Raw genomic sequence first — 16,094 nt, 5'->3', positions numbered from 1 at the left:
CATTTCTAAAGAAGCTTAAACTAAACTAAAGTGACTTTACATATTTCCACTGTTATATTGTTTTTACTGGCTTTTACCGCTTTTTTTATCGCATGTTGACGTGCCTTTACGTGATTTCTTATCGCTCAGTCTTCATTTTTTACTATTACTCACTTAGTCGGAGTACTCATATTACCCCCTGCACCTTGTGTGCAGATTCAAGTATTTCTGAATCCGGTAGCAGGTATTGATTGATCAGAGGCAGAGTCATCAAAGTTTAGCAAGGTAGTTGCCCGACTTTCGCAGCATTGCTTTTCTCCCTCTTAATTTCATTAAACTGTATTTAGTACATTTTCAGACTTTCCGTTGTATTTAGACCTTAGTAGATGCTCGTGACTTGTGACACCCCGATGTCGGGCTGTATCTATTTCCGCACTTGTTCTATTTCGCTAAATTTATACTTGTTGGTGATTTATTCTTATAAATGACTTAAATTGACTTATTAAATTGTTAAAAATGAATTTGAGAATTGTCTCGATTGGCCTTTTCTTCAGGAGAAGCGCCATCACGACCGAGTCCGGTTTGGGGTCGTGACAACTGTATTATACTCACAATAGTCAATGAACATTTTGTTCTTTCGTTGACGTCATTTTATGAGAGTACTAATAATATTCTTTAGTCTGAATTGTGAAAAGGGACTGTGCAGACCTAAAATCACGTGGAATGAAGTTTTCTCAAAAGACTTATAAATTCTTGGTTAATGGAAGAAAAAAATTCATAGAGGTGATACCTACTAGTTGAGAATAAGTTTTAGTCTTCGTAGTCAAACCTCTCTATAACAATGTTGTTTGTTCCGAGATTTTTTGACTTTTATAGCGACTGGTTGTTATACACCTATACTAACCTTTGATGTTTAAATATTTTTTCGCTGTTATATATAAAAATTATCCAAAACTCAATTATTATTTTTTTAATGTTACATATAAAAAATAAATTCTTCAAATTTAAAATCTCAAAAAATGCATATTTCACTAGGTATACATGGGAGAAAGCTAATACATTATTAATAAGTTCATTAACGTAACGTACAAAGATTTAAACTCTAAGGCACATATTTTAAAGCTACTAGGAAAATAAATTCTTTCAAGATTGATGGAAGAACTTTGTAATTGTAGCTATTTCGTAGATTTCATTCTTCTACTACCGATATAACACTTGAATTGACGAAGATTCGTGATCAAAATTTCAGCAAAAGGATATCAAATGAAAAATATATCATGTGCAAATCATCAAATCTTGTGTCTTATGGTAGAAAGAAACTTTGTTCAATGAAAAAAATTGTGTGCATATTCTTAGAATTGTTATTTTTAATCTTAAAGATTCTATATAGCTATCATAAGGGGATAATTTTACAAAAAGTGTTCTACTATAAATATAGATGTTGTTGTTATAGGTAAAAAACGGTTATAGAGAGGTAAAATATAACTTAAAAAATCGGTTCTATGGAAAATTTGGCTTTTATAGTGAATGTATGTTATATAAGGATGATATTAAAGAGAGGTTTAACTGTTATTTTCATAGTGATGATGAAAAGTTAATCTAAATGGAAAGAATGAGGCAGAGGCGGCTCTAAGATAAGGCAAGTGAAGCAATTGCTTTAGGCCCCTAAATATTAAGGGGCCCAATAATAGGTATTGTATTAATTTATGATACATATAATTTATGTAATTATTATTAATTAAAATCTCAAATTTTAGTGTTTTTTATTTGATTGAGGTTGCAGGGTGAGTGAGTAAATAACGATAAATTTTTTCTCATTAAATTAAATATTCTTAGTGTATTTAACTTCTCATCAAATATTCTAATTTTTCTTCCTTTATGTACATTATTCTTTTATATATTTCTAACGATTTTATTTTTTCCACTTCAACGCAATTTCTCTGAATTAGCATATTCTTTTTTGTCATAATTAATTGATCCATATATTACAGTGTAAATATGCACACATCTATTAGTCCAACACATGAAACCCAATTATAGACGGCTACTATCAAGGCCCAAACTGGAGACAACAAGGGCAAGACCCAATTATAGATAGGATTCAATACACTTGTATATTTTACTACTATACATTACATTTGTATTTTTTCTTTATGTATATAGAGGACACACACGGTACATGTGAAGATAGATGGAACATTCTACAGAAATAAGAAAATATCTTCTCTCTCTTCTCTCTTTCTCTTCTGCTCAAACTAGCTTATAGTCCTTCTCTGATTTTGTTCAAATGGTGAGATTAGGTTGATATAACATGGTATCAGAGCTAGAATCTAGCTTGTTCACAATCTCCGTATCCGATCGATGTTACCCTCGTCAATTTTCTCTAGAGAATTTTATGATGCTCGTACGAATCGTTCGCCGGAAAAATAGGTCATTTCTCTCTTTCACCTTCAATCAAGTTGTTTTCTCTTCTCTGCGTGCCTAGAACAACTCAATTTCGTAAATTCCTGCGAAAGGCCTTACTTATTTAGGTTTTGAATGAAGACGGTATAATTTCTTCATCATTTTCTCTTTTTCTGTTGTGATTGGTTGTAGAAATTTTGTGCGAACTAACATCTATTATATGTAGAACTGTAGAATTGAACATAATGGGAAGTACTCCTGGTTTGACATCTACTAGTGTTCCTATTACTTAAAGTACTGATGGTTTCACTATTTTCTATGTTGATCATTCACATCCCTTTTATATTCACTCATCAAACAACCCTAATACTCCCCTAGTATCTCCTCCCTTCGATGGCCATGGTTTTGTATTATGGCGGAAGAATATGCTAGTTGCTTTTTCGGCAAAAAATCAACTCGGGGTGATAACAGGAAGGAATCCTCAACCAGAACCAAACTCTCCTTATTATTCTGCTTGGGAGAGATGAAATGACATGCTCGTTGAATGGATGACCAATTCTCTAACTAGAGAGATTTCCATTAGTCTTATAGGATTCAATATTGCTAAAGATATTTGGAAAGACATAAATGAAAGTTTTGGTTAATCCAATGGGTCAAGTATATTTAGATTCAAAGGGAAATTAGTGCTACTACCATGGATTTTCATACATAGCAACATACTTTAGTAGGATGAAAGGGTTATGGGATGAACTCCAAGCTGATTATGTGGGTCTAACATGCACATGTGGGGCTCTACCTAAACTCCTAGAAGATCAACAACTTTTTCAGTTTCTTAGTGGTCTAAATAACACATATTCTTCATGAAAAACCAGCATCATGATGATGTCTCCCTATCCTTTCATAAGCAAAGCCTATTCCATGCTTTAGCATGATAAACATCAAAAGGAGAACACCACTCACATTCCCAACTTCTCAAATGATTCAGCTTCCTTTTCTGCTTCCGCTGGACAGAGTTTCAACAATAGGTTTTTCTGTCAAAGAGTTCAATTTGACTAAAAGAAGCAACCTTCATATTTTGCCTTCTGTAAATACTGCAAGAAGCAGGGTCATACTATTAACAAATGCTACAAATTTCATGGGTTTCCCCCTGATTTTAAGTTCACAAGGGCAGAAAGGGTTCAGCTTCTTGTGTGCGATACAACCACTACTCCAGATTGTGATGATCAAAATTCTGATCCTCATGGTTTCACTAAATAGCAGTATCACCATCTTCTGAGTCTTATTCACAAGACACATGTCACACCTAATCAACATGCACCTGCTTTTCCTGCTCCTAGTTTCACCCCTGATACTTCCTTTGGTGACAATGCTATTTTTGCTTGCTTTGCAGGCGTGTTATGTTTTGTAGCCAGTAGTGCTGACTTTCATGCTTGTGGATTATCAAAATTAGAAGTAGACACTTGGATTTTAGATTCTGGGGCAACTAATTGCGTGGCACCACACAAACACTTTCTTCACAATATCAAACCATTGTCTGTTCCTTTTCTAATTACTCTACCAAATTGTTACAAAGTAAAGGTTATATCTACTGGTTCTTTACACTTAAAACATGACATAACTTTACACAATGTACTTCTTTTACCTTCATTTCACTTCAATTTGATATCTATTCAGAAATTGATTGTCCAACTTGACTGCTTTGCAATTCCCACCAAATATGCTTGTTTTCTACAGGCCTCTTCTCTGAAGAGGCCATTGGAAATTGGTAGAGCTGATAAAGGATTGTACTTCTTGCATCCAGATAATTCATCAACTTCAGTCTATCTTGTTGTTCCTTTTTTTAGTATAAATGATTCTAGTGTTTCAATTGTTGCTCCTGTTTGTACTTGCTTTGGTTCTGACAATGTAACATCTTGTCATGCTATTCATAATTCCTCTAAAATCCCTAATTTACCATGTAATGGTTCACCTGTTGGAAATAAAATTGATCTCTTTTGGTATTAAAGACTAGGTCACATGCCTTTCAATAAGATGAAATCTATTTATTTCTTATCTAATAAACTTTCATCTAAACAACCCTTTCTCTGTTTTGTCTGTCCTATGGCTAGGTAACAAAGGTTACCATTTTCTGATAGCTCTATTCATTCTAATGTTACTTTCCAATTAGTACATATTGATATCTGAGCCATATCACACAAGGACCTACAATGGTTTCAAATATTTTATCACTCTAGTTGATGATTTTTCCAGAGTAACTTGGACTCACTTACTAAGCTGTAAAAGTAATGCTCTTCCTGTCTTAAAGGATTTTGTTTCTATGGTTAAAGTCCATTTTCATTCAAATGCTCAGACTTTTAGGTCTGACTATGTTTTTGAATCAGGAGGTTGTTCTGAATGTCAAACTTTATTTTTTTCTAATGGGATCTTACACCAAAACTCCATTCCTCACACTCCACAATAAAATGGAGTGGTTGAGAAAATACAAACACCTTCTAGAGTATCAATGGCATTACTATTCTAGTCAAAACTCTTATTGAAATACTGAGGTGAATATGTTTTGACTGCCACACACTTAATCAACAGACTTCCTTCTTGTGTTTTACGAAACATCTCTCCTTTTGAGAAGTTACATGGTTTCTCTCCTTCATATGAACACCTTAGGTCCTTTAGATGTTTCTGCCATGCTTCTTCTCCTAAGCCTGGCTGAGATAAGTTTCAAAGTAGATCAATTGCTGCTGTCTTCCTTGGTTATCCTTGTGGCAAGAAAGGATATAAGCTTCTCAGTCTCCTTAATCATTCTATTTTTTACTCTAGAGATGTTTTTTATGAAAATTTCTTTCCCTATCATTCTAATAATCATTCCACATTTCATCTCCCTACCCCTCCCACCTTTATTGATGCTCCTTCCCCTAATTCCTCTTCTTTTCCTTCCCAGGCAGACTTACCTCATATCCTTTCCCCACCCAGTCCTATTTCACCTACTTCTCCTCCCCTACATAATATCCCATCACCTCTTATTCCCTCTCCTCTTAACCAATCTCCTATTTCCCCTCACCTTTCCACACCTTCTCCTCCTCCTCCTCTTCTTCTAAAGCCCTCTAGACATGTTAACCCTCATTCCTACCTCACTGATTATATTTGATATTAATTCTTCTGCTCCTACCCCAACTCCCTGCGACGACCCAAAGGGTCATCACCGTAATTCTTCCTTGTTTCGTACTTCCGAGGCCTTGAAAACCTCGCTTTTAGTTGCCTCGATATTGCGTGTGCATTCCGGGCGCGAAGCCGGAAAGATTTTATGGTGAAATATGCGAATTTTGCGAGAAATTTGATGAATTTTGATATTTAATACGCATAATATTGACTTTGGTCAACATTTTAGGTAAACGGACCTGGGCCTGTGATTCGACGGTCCCGGAGGGTCCGTAGAAAAATATGGGACTTGGGCTCGTATTTTAATTAAATTCCGAGGTCCCAAGCCCGAGAAATGAATTTTTGTGTGAAATTGTTTTCTGAAATTAATTAAGGAAAATGAAGAAGGAAATTGATCAGAAAACTATGGGATCGGGCTCGTATTTTAGTTTCGATGCCCGGTACGAGTATTAAATATGTTTTAAGCACTATCTGTAAAGTTTGGCTAAAAACGGACATCATATGACGTGTTTCAGACTTAAAATGGGGAATTTGAGTTTTTATGAAAGTTGAAAGAAAATCATGTGTTTGAGGCTTGATCCTAGGTATATGATGTTATTTTGGCGATTTGATCACACGACTAAGTCCTTAAGATGTTTTAAAGGTTGTGTGCATGTTTGGTTTGGAGCCTCGAGGGCTCGGGTGAGTTTTGAATGGGGCACGGGAGGTCTTGGACTTAAGAAAATGCAGGTTCAGGTGTTGCAGACACCAGCGTGGCCGCGGTCAGTTCCGCGCGGCCGCGATGCCTTTCTGTGTGGTCCGCGTGGCTGAGTCTGAGGGCTAGGGTTTTAGGTTAACCAACGCGGCCGCGCACCAAAACAGTGCGGTCCGCGCTGGAAGGGTTCAGAGAAGCCCCAATTTTTCTCCCACTCGGCACGGCCGCAACACATTTTTGTGCGGTCCACGCCAAGTCCTCAGAAAGGTATACAAGTTCGGAAAATCTCAGTCATTTTTCACTGTTCAAAAATCCAAAACCTAAAAGGCAATTTTCCAAACAACTTTTCTTCACCAAAATGATTGGTAAGTGATTTCTAACTTAATTTCTTTATTCCTTAACATCTTTTAACATAATTTCAACTTCAAATCAAAGATTTTCAGGGGTGAAATTGGGTGTTTTGGGTAGAACCTAGGTTTTGTACAAATTGAGAAGTTGGACCTCATTTTGGGGTTCGATTTCAAAACAAATCATATATTTGGATTCATGGAATGGGTAACCGGGTTTTGGTCCGAACCTCGAGTTTCGACCACGTGGGTCCGGGGGTATTTTTGACCATTTTGGTAAAAACCTTGTAAAATTTATTTTCATGCATGGGGAGTGATTCATTTAGTAATTATTAAAGTGATTAAGTAACTTATGACTAGATTTGAGCGGATTGGTGGTGGAATCAAGAGGTAAAGCTATACTAGAAGCGTGAGTTGAGTTTGGAGCATTCGAGGTAAGTGTTTGTTCTAACTTTGGCTTGAGGGATTAGGATTTGGATGTTATTTGCTACGTGTTAACTGTGGAGTACGGTGTATAGGCATGATGACGGTTATCTATGCACCGGAGTCTAGCATGACCGTGAGTCGTAGTTGCTTTTAAATTCGAAAGACGTGAAACAATTGAGCTAATTACTTGCTAATATAATTATGAAGTGATAGTTGAGAAGCAGATGAGTTAAAGGAGGAAGTGTGGTATTTTTCCCTTCCCGGGACTTATTGTTGATTTGTTCTCCCTTGCCGGGATATTTAATCTTGTGGTATATTCCCTTCCCCGATTGGTTGTGACTGATGATTGGGTGAGGAAGAGCGATTATGCACGAAGGGTCTTTCCGTGCCATGTTTTGATAATTATGCACGAAGGGTATTTCCGTGACATGTTTTGATAATTATGCACGAAGCGTCTTTCCGTGCCATATTTTGATAATTATGCAAGAAGGGTCTATCCGTGCCTTGATGTGAGAGTTATGTGAGGAAAAGCACGAAGGGTGATGTCATGCACTATATTTGACAGTTTTGGTGAGAATTGAGAGAAAAAGCACGAAGGTTGGTGCCGTGCAGTTGTTGATTCACTTGATCTCTTTCATAGATGTTAATTATTCAGTTTCCATCTCTCTGTTCGTTGGTCTTATATCTAAATTGTTACACCCCACAGCATGTCCCTTCCCTATTATCTATTTAAATTCTGTATATCTTTCCGTTGTTGCACATATATCTGTATAGGTTAATTGTGGTAGGTCTGGTCTAGCCTCGTCACTACCTCGCCGGGGTTAAGCCAGGCACTTACCAGCACATGGGGTTGGTTGTGCTGATGCTACACTTTTGTGCCCTTTTTGTGCACAGATTCGGGAGTAGCTTACGGACCGCAGTAGCAGTAGATTGGGAGCGTGCCTTCAGTCCAGAGACTCCTAGGTAGTTCGGTGGCGTGCGTGGGCCGTAAGGCTCATCTATTTCATTTATGTTTGTTTTCATTGTATCGAAGCAGACTCCTTATGTATTTTCTTTCAAACTCTTATTTGTAGTATCTCATAGTAGTCCGTGAGTATTATGACACTATATCTTGGGTAGAGGATGATGTTAATTTTTCCACATTTTCGTTCATTTAATATTAAATTAAGACTTCCGCTTGAATTTATTGTTTTTATTATTATCTTGTTGAAAATTTGTTGAAAAGGTATGTTAAGGTTGGCTTGTCAAGCTCCGACAGTAGGCGCCATCACGACTCCCGATGGTGGGGAATTCGGGTCGTGACACTCCCCTTCCTGCTAAGTTGTCTACTTCTGACATCCTCATGCACGAACCTTAGTACTATCAGGCAGTTTCCCATCCTGCTTGGCATCAAGCCATGTTGAAAGAGTTTGAATCCCTTGATGCTAACCACATGTGGGAGATAGTCCCACTTCCACCTCATAAGAAGGACATTCCTTGCAAATGGGTCTATAAATTCAATCAAAAGCCTGATGGCACCATTGAGAGGTACAAGGCAAGATTGGTCATAAGGGGGGATACTCAGAAGGACGGTATTGACTATAATGAAATTGTTTCCCCTGTTGTGAAGATGACTACCATCAAATGTTTGTTATCTTTGGCTGTCAAGAGAAATTGGAAAGTCTTCCAACTTGATGTCAACAATGCCTTTTTACATGGTGACTTATATGAATATCCCTCCCGATCTTGAGGTGTACCCTATTTCTTCTTCTTCTTCTTCTTCTTTCCCTGCCTCCTCTCTTGCTTGCAGTCTTAGAAAGTCCTTATATGGTCTTAAGAATGCCTCTAGGCAATGGTTTTCAAAATTGTCTGGGGCTTTGATGTCTAGAGGTTATTGTCCTAGCAAAAATGAGCATTCCCTCTTCACCAAGTTCTCTAATGGCTCCCTAGTTATCCTTGCAGTCTATGTTGATGACATCCTTCTTGCCGGGGATGACCTTTCTAAATTGAATGGTCTGAATTCATTCTTGGATAATCAATTTAAGATGAAACACCTTGGTTGTGTGCACTACTTCTTGGGGTTAGAGATATCAAAACAGCCTACTGGCTACATTATGAGTCAACATAAGTATGTTTCTAATCTTCTTTCTGAATTTCAATGTGATCATTTTAGTCCAGTTGTGACTCCACTTGATCCCTCCTCTAAGCTTTTGGTTGATATGGGTCAGCCTCCTGCTGATACTAGCACTTACAGGAGACTCATTGGCAAGCTCAACTTTCTTCAGCATACTAGGCCAGATATTTCATTCTCTGTACAGCATCTAAGCCAATTCTTACAGCATCCTCAATTACCACACATGTTGGCTGACCTTCATGTCCTCAGGCATATCATGAATAACCCTGCTCAAGGTATCCTTCTCTCTCAGTCACCTGACTTCCCTCTCAAGGCTAATTCTGACTTAAACTGGGTTGCCTGTGCTAATTCTCGCAAGTCTGTTACTAGATTTTTTTATTGATCTTGGTGGTAGCCCCATTTCCTGGAAAAGCAAAAAGCAGCCTACCATCTCACTCTCTTCAGCTGAGGCTGAACACAAGGCCCTCAGAATGGTAGTTGCCGAATTATCGTGGCTTCGCAGACTTATGGGTGATTTTGGTTTATCTATTGATGCTCTACATATTTTTAGTAACCCAGTTTTTCACTAGCGCACCAAACACATTGAGTTTGATTGTCATTTTGTGCGTGCTTGTTTACATGATGGCCTAATTTCTTTACATTTTGTTCCTTTTGATGCACAGCTTGCTGATCTTATGACTAAGTCTTTGTATGGTGCTGTCCATCGAGGTATTTTGTCCAAGCTGGGAGTGCTTTCACCCTCCATCTTGAGATGGTGTAAACATGGACACATCTATTAGTCCAACACATGAACCGCAATTACAGACGGCTACTATCAAGGCCCAAACTGGAGACAACAAGGGCAAGGCCTAGTTATAGATAGGATCCAATACACTTATATATTTTACTACTACACATTGTACTTGTATTGTTTATTTACGTATATAGAGGACACACACAGTACACGTGAAGATAGATGGAACATTCTATAGAAATAAAGAAAATATCTTCTTTCTCTTCTGTTCGAACTAGCTTATAGTTCTTCTCTGATTTTGCTCAAATGGTGAGATTTGGTTGATCTAACACAGAGCAAGTTATTTTGTCTCTTATCTTTTCAAACTAAGAAATCTTCGAGCACAAGTGGTGCAAAGTTCAACACTCGGTATATAGTGGACCTATTCTTTTATTCTTTTTCATTTAAATATCATACTTTTATCTTCGAAAAATTTTAAAACTGTGACAAGCCCCTAACTCGCATATGATGCATTGCGCCCTTACCACTAGACCAAAGTCATTTGGATTTTTTGGTCTTATTAGTGTATCTGTTTTATGAAGAATTTTAAGGGAATTTTAATATTTTTCGCTTTAGGCCTCCAAATTTGTTGAGCCGTCCCTGGAATGAGAATTCATAATGCAGGCCCCGACTTGCTTGACTGAGGCATAATTATTATTGTTGTTAGTCTGAATTGTTTTTATAATTCTTAACTTCTTTTCTTTTTATGCTTACTTCTCTACTTATTAAGTATGCATATTGCACCGAGAAGCTAATATAAAAAGTTGTTAAACTACATGTGAAATTACAAATCCAAATATGCAAGCTCATTATCTGTTTAAATAATGTTAATCTCTTAAATGATGCTTATATCTCATTACAATTTAACATTGATTTATTAACTAATATATGTGCTTAACCAATTATTTGTGAGCCACCTTGCCAATTATATTAATAAATAAATACCACTTATTACTATTTGATAATTTGTTGTAACGACCCGACCAGTCGTTTTATGAGTTACCGCTCCGTTTTTCCCATTTCTGCTTCTTTATGTGTTATATAGTTGTATTATGTGGTATCAGATTGGTTGGTTCAGGTTCAGAGTGCTTTGGAGAGGAATGAAACACTTAGTCTATTTTTAGGAAGCTTTAGTTGGAAAAGTCAACCGGCAGTTGACTTGTGAGTAAATGATCTCGGAACATGGTTTTTATGTATCGGATAGCTTCGTGAGGTGATTTGGGACTTAAGAGCATGATCAGAATGTAATTTGGAAGTCCATGGTAGATTTAATCTTGAATTAGTGAAATTAAAATTTTGGCATTTTCCGATTGGTAATGAAAATCTTGATATCGGAATGAAATTTTAGAAATTGGAGTAGGCCCGTTGTGTCATTTGTGGCGTGCGTGCAAATTTTCAGGTCATTTGGAGGAGATTTGATAGGTTTTTTGGTCGTTTGTGGAATTCGGAAGATTTGGAAACCCTAGGCTTGAATCTGAGGGTGTTTTGATGATTCGATGTTGTTTTGAGTGTTCTGAGGGTTGGTATAAGTTTGAATAGTGTCATGTGACTTGTTCGTATTTTTGGTTGAGGTCCCGGGGGCCTCGGGATGAATTCGGAAGATTTTTGGAAAGTTTGGTTTTGGAAGTGAGCAGCTTCAGTTGTTGCTCCTGTCATAACGGCACCTGCGGATTGGGGACCGCAGGTGCAAGATCACAGAAGCGCTAGAGCATCTGCAGATGCGGCCATAAGTGAGAAGGCCAGAAATCGCAGGTGCGGAAGATGGAGCGCACCTGCGAGACCGCATGTGCGGGTATTGAGGCGTAGGTGCGGTTCCAGGGCATTAAGTGAAAACTGCATATGTGGTTGGCTAGACTGCAAAAGCGGTACCATAGGAGTGGGAAAAGGACTGCAGGTACAGAATCCCTGGGTCAGAAAGTATATAAGTTCCCCTTCGCAAAATTTGAGTTATTTTCCACCATTTTTATCCGGAGTTGAAGCTTTTGGGATGGTTTTGAAGAGGGAATCAAGAGGGTTCTCATTGAGGTCAGTTTCTTGAACCTAAAACTCGATTTTATGTTGATTTTCAGTTGTTTAAGCAAGAAATTTATGAGATTAAGGGTGAAAATTGGAAGTTAGGGCTTGAAATTGGAGAGGGTAAAATTGGGAATTTGAGGGGCCATTTGAGGTCCGATTTCGATGTTCTTGGTATGTATGGATTCGTGGGAGGATGTCACAACCCTAAACCTGTACCCGGTCGTGATGACACCTCTCTTGAAGACAGTGCCAGCCGACACATTCCCATTCAAATCTTAAACAATAAAATAATAAGTATTAATTCGTAAACATGATAAAATCTCAAAAATAAGCAGTTGACAGTATAATTTGTGAAAAAACAAACCCAACACAGCCCGATACCGGGGTGTCACAGGTCATGAGCATCTACTAAAGTCCGAATACAAGTAGAGTCAAAATTGTACTAAATACAGTTTAATGAAATCGAGAGGGACAAAAACAGTGCTGCGAACGTCGGGCAGCTACCTTGCTAAACTCTGATGACTCTGCCAGTGAGCAACCAATACTTGCTACCATGTTCAGAGATATGCATCCTGTTTGAGTTGAGGCGTATTGGCACGTTGTGGCATCATGTGAGACTACTGGTCATGCCTGGGGTGATTTATTGTCTGAGCAGTTCATACTGGGCGAGACGAAATTATGGTATTAGGGATCGGTGCGATAAGACTATGTACAATTATATGACAATACAATAACCATTATTTGGTTCGTAATAAGATAATGATTTTAGTCTGGAGGAAAGATTCAATATTTGGTTAGCACTCCAGGTTGTTAGAAATTTCTACACATCTCCTCCGTTATGGTGGTATCGCCAGCATTATAGCATGATGTGTATGTATGTATGTATGTATATATATATATATATATATATATATATATATATATATATATATATATATATATATATATCATAAGGTGCATTGGGAGCATCAGATTCGTGGAATTTTGGCTATTAAGGTTCAGGGGGTGTCATTGTGGTTAGATGATGAATTATGCGGTGCATGGTGCTAATTCAGCAAATGTATGCAGTCATGTTTTGTTACATCGTGTGGTAGTTGATACAATGTTTATATATAGGAAACAGGCCTGACAGAGGACACTGCCTCCACATGTGACCCATCTCTCCACACTCATAACAACTCCTAGGTGCTGGAGAAGGGGGCTGAAGGGAACCCCTTAGATCGGGGTGACTAGCAGATGCACTCGGCATAGAAGAGTCCTGAACTGATGAAGCACGAGATGAACTCTGAGCTGGAAGGGCGCTAATTGATGACTAGCCCTGATGATAACTGTGAGAACCATGACCCGATGACGCCCCACGATAACCTAGGCGAGCTGGCTGAGCAGGCCTGAATGGGCAGCCTCTGTCGTGCTGAAACTGACCCCTTGAAAGAGCATCACTATAGCTACAGGATCCTGAAGGCCCCTCGGCCTCCCCTCCTTTCACTCCTGGCAACGAATAGACTCAATCTCACGGGCAATATCCACAACATCCTCAAAAGTAGCACCAGTCACCCTCTCCCTGGTCATGAGAATATGGAGCTGATAAGTGAGGTCATCAACAAACCTCCTAATCCTCTCTCTATCTGTCGGAACCAACCAAATGGCATGACGAGCCAACTTAGAGAACCTCAACTCATACTGCGACACGTTCACCCCCCCCTAACGCAACCACTCAAACTACCTAAGCAGCTCTTCTCTGCAAGACTGCGACACATACTTCTCCAGAAAGAGAACGGAGAACTGCTACTAGGTAAGGAGTACTGCACCAATAGGCCTACGCCTCTCAAAATCCTCCCACCAAATGAAAGCAGCTCCTGAAAACTGATAAGTAGTGAAAGCGACACCGTTGGTCTCCAGAATACCCATTGTACGAAGCATCCTCTGACACTTGTCCAAAAAGCCCTGGGCATTATCTCCCTCTGCACCACTGAAGGTCGGAGGCGAAATTCTACCAAACCTCTCCAACCTACACTACTCATCCTCTGGCATGGTAGGAACTACATAGTCCTGAGCAACTGTAAGCTGCTAGGCTGGATGTGCCCCCGGCATTTGAAGTCCATGCACAACCTACTTAGGTGTGCAAGCGGCAGGAGTTTGATTGCCTCCCCCGGCCTGAGAAGTAGCTGTGGCTGTAGTGGCTAAAATCGCTTGAGCTAGTCCAGTGCAAACTGATAAGATCTGAGCCAAGGCCTCCTGAAGACCTGGAATCACAATGGGCACAGCTAGTGCCTGAGCTGGTGCTACTGGAGCATCCATAACTGGGACCTAATCCTGAACTGGGGTAGCTGGTGGATCTATAGGTGCTAGCCTAGCTGCTCTGCCCCTACCACGACCATGTCCGCGTCCTCGACCTCTGGTGGCCACAGTTGTTGGTACTGGTGGTCGTCCATCCTGACCGGTAGCGCGTGTCCTCACTATATGTGAGAGAATTAAATGAGAGAAGTTTAGTACTTGGATCACCAAATTCGCACGACAAGAATTTCAAGAATGTGAAGTTTTTCCTAAAGGTTCTGCAGCCTCTCGAGGATAAATACAGACATCTCCGTACCAATTCGCGAGACTCTACTAAACATGTTCATGACTCGTGAGACCTATGTAACCTAGGATCTGATACCAACTTGTCATGACCCTAAACCCGTACCCAGTCATGATGGATCCTCTTGTGAAGACAAGGCCAACCGACACTTCCCATTTTCTAATTATTAACAGTTAAGCATTAAGAAACAGTCTAAACATGATAAAATAAATCTGAAGTAACAGATAATATCATAAATACGCGGAAGAACACCCAACACAGCCCGATACCGGGTTGTCACTAGTCATGAGCATCTATAAGTCATAATACAAGTCTGCTACAAATGTCTGAAAAGAGATAGAAGTGATAAAGGAGGAGAAACACGTGATTGCGGATGCCAAGCAGCTACCTCGCGAACTCCAAATGTCTTCCTGAAGCTGGAGGGATCAGGACTCGGGAGCGGGACCAGCTATACCTAAATATGCATACAGGGTGCAGGGAGTAAAGTGAGTACTCCAACTTAGTAAGTAAAGAATGTAAATAAAGACTGAAAGCGAGAAAACATGTAAGACACAAGGCATTCTATAATGAAGCAGTAAAACCATTTAAAATAGTAAACCAGTTAAAAGATAAGTAAAATCCTTTTTCAACAAGCATATAACTGAGAGGGAACTAAGGAAAAATAAACACGTAAAGGTTCGGCCCTCAAGCACTGCATCAACAAAACCGCCCCTCGAGCAACATCTCAGAACAATACCAGCCTCTCGGTCTCAATCTCACATCACAATGGGTACCCGCGCTCACAGGGGGGTGTGCAGACTCCTGGAGGGGCCCCTTACGGCCCAAGCACAATATCAAGCCATCTTATGGCATCATCACTAAGCCCTCGGCCTCATATCAATCAAGTCACCTCGTGGCGTGCATATCTTAGGCCCTCGACCTCAAATCAATATCAGTGGTTCCTCATAACATAGGCTCTCGGCCTTACTCAGTCGAAAATCCTCACAAGCCACTCGGGCAATAGTAAAACAGTGTTTCTCAGCCCAAACATCATTTAAAATATCATTTAAGTATTAAAACTGAGTAAACATGACTGAGTTCAAGTATAAAGTCAAAATAGTGAGGAAATATTAATAAAAATCCCCGAAGGGTTCAAATAGTTGGCATTCAGCCCAAATAATGATGATAGCAAATAGATTTCAGTCAAATACGCCGTAAAATCATCAATCGGAACGGACCAAGTCACAATCCCCAATAGCGCACGACCCCACGCTTGTCATCAAGCATGTGTCTCACCTAATTATAGCACTACGATGTGCAATCCGGGGATTCAAACCCTCGGAACATCATTTACAATCATTACTCACCTCGAACCAGTCAAATCTCTAGCTCGTGATGCATTTGCCCCTCAAATCGGCCTCCACTCACGTCGAATCTATCCAAAATCAGAACGAGGATGTCAAAATAGGCTAAGGGAACGAAGCCCGAGCGAAAACAGTCAATAAATGACATAAATCTCGAAATTACCAAAACTCGACCCCCGGGCCCATGTCTCAGAATTTGAATTTTTTTACATCAATAAGTTCCTTATCTCCCCACGAGTTCGTACATATCAAAAGTTCTAAATTCTGACC

Source organism: Nicotiana tabacum, chromosome 21 (assembly GCF_000715075.1).
Source record: "Nicotiana tabacum cultivar K326 chromosome 21, ASM71507v2, whole genome shotgun sequence".
NCBI lineage: Eukaryota > Viridiplantae > Streptophyta > Magnoliopsida > Solanales > Solanaceae > Nicotiana > Nicotiana tabacum.
Note: the sequence above shows the minus strand (reverse complement) of the source record.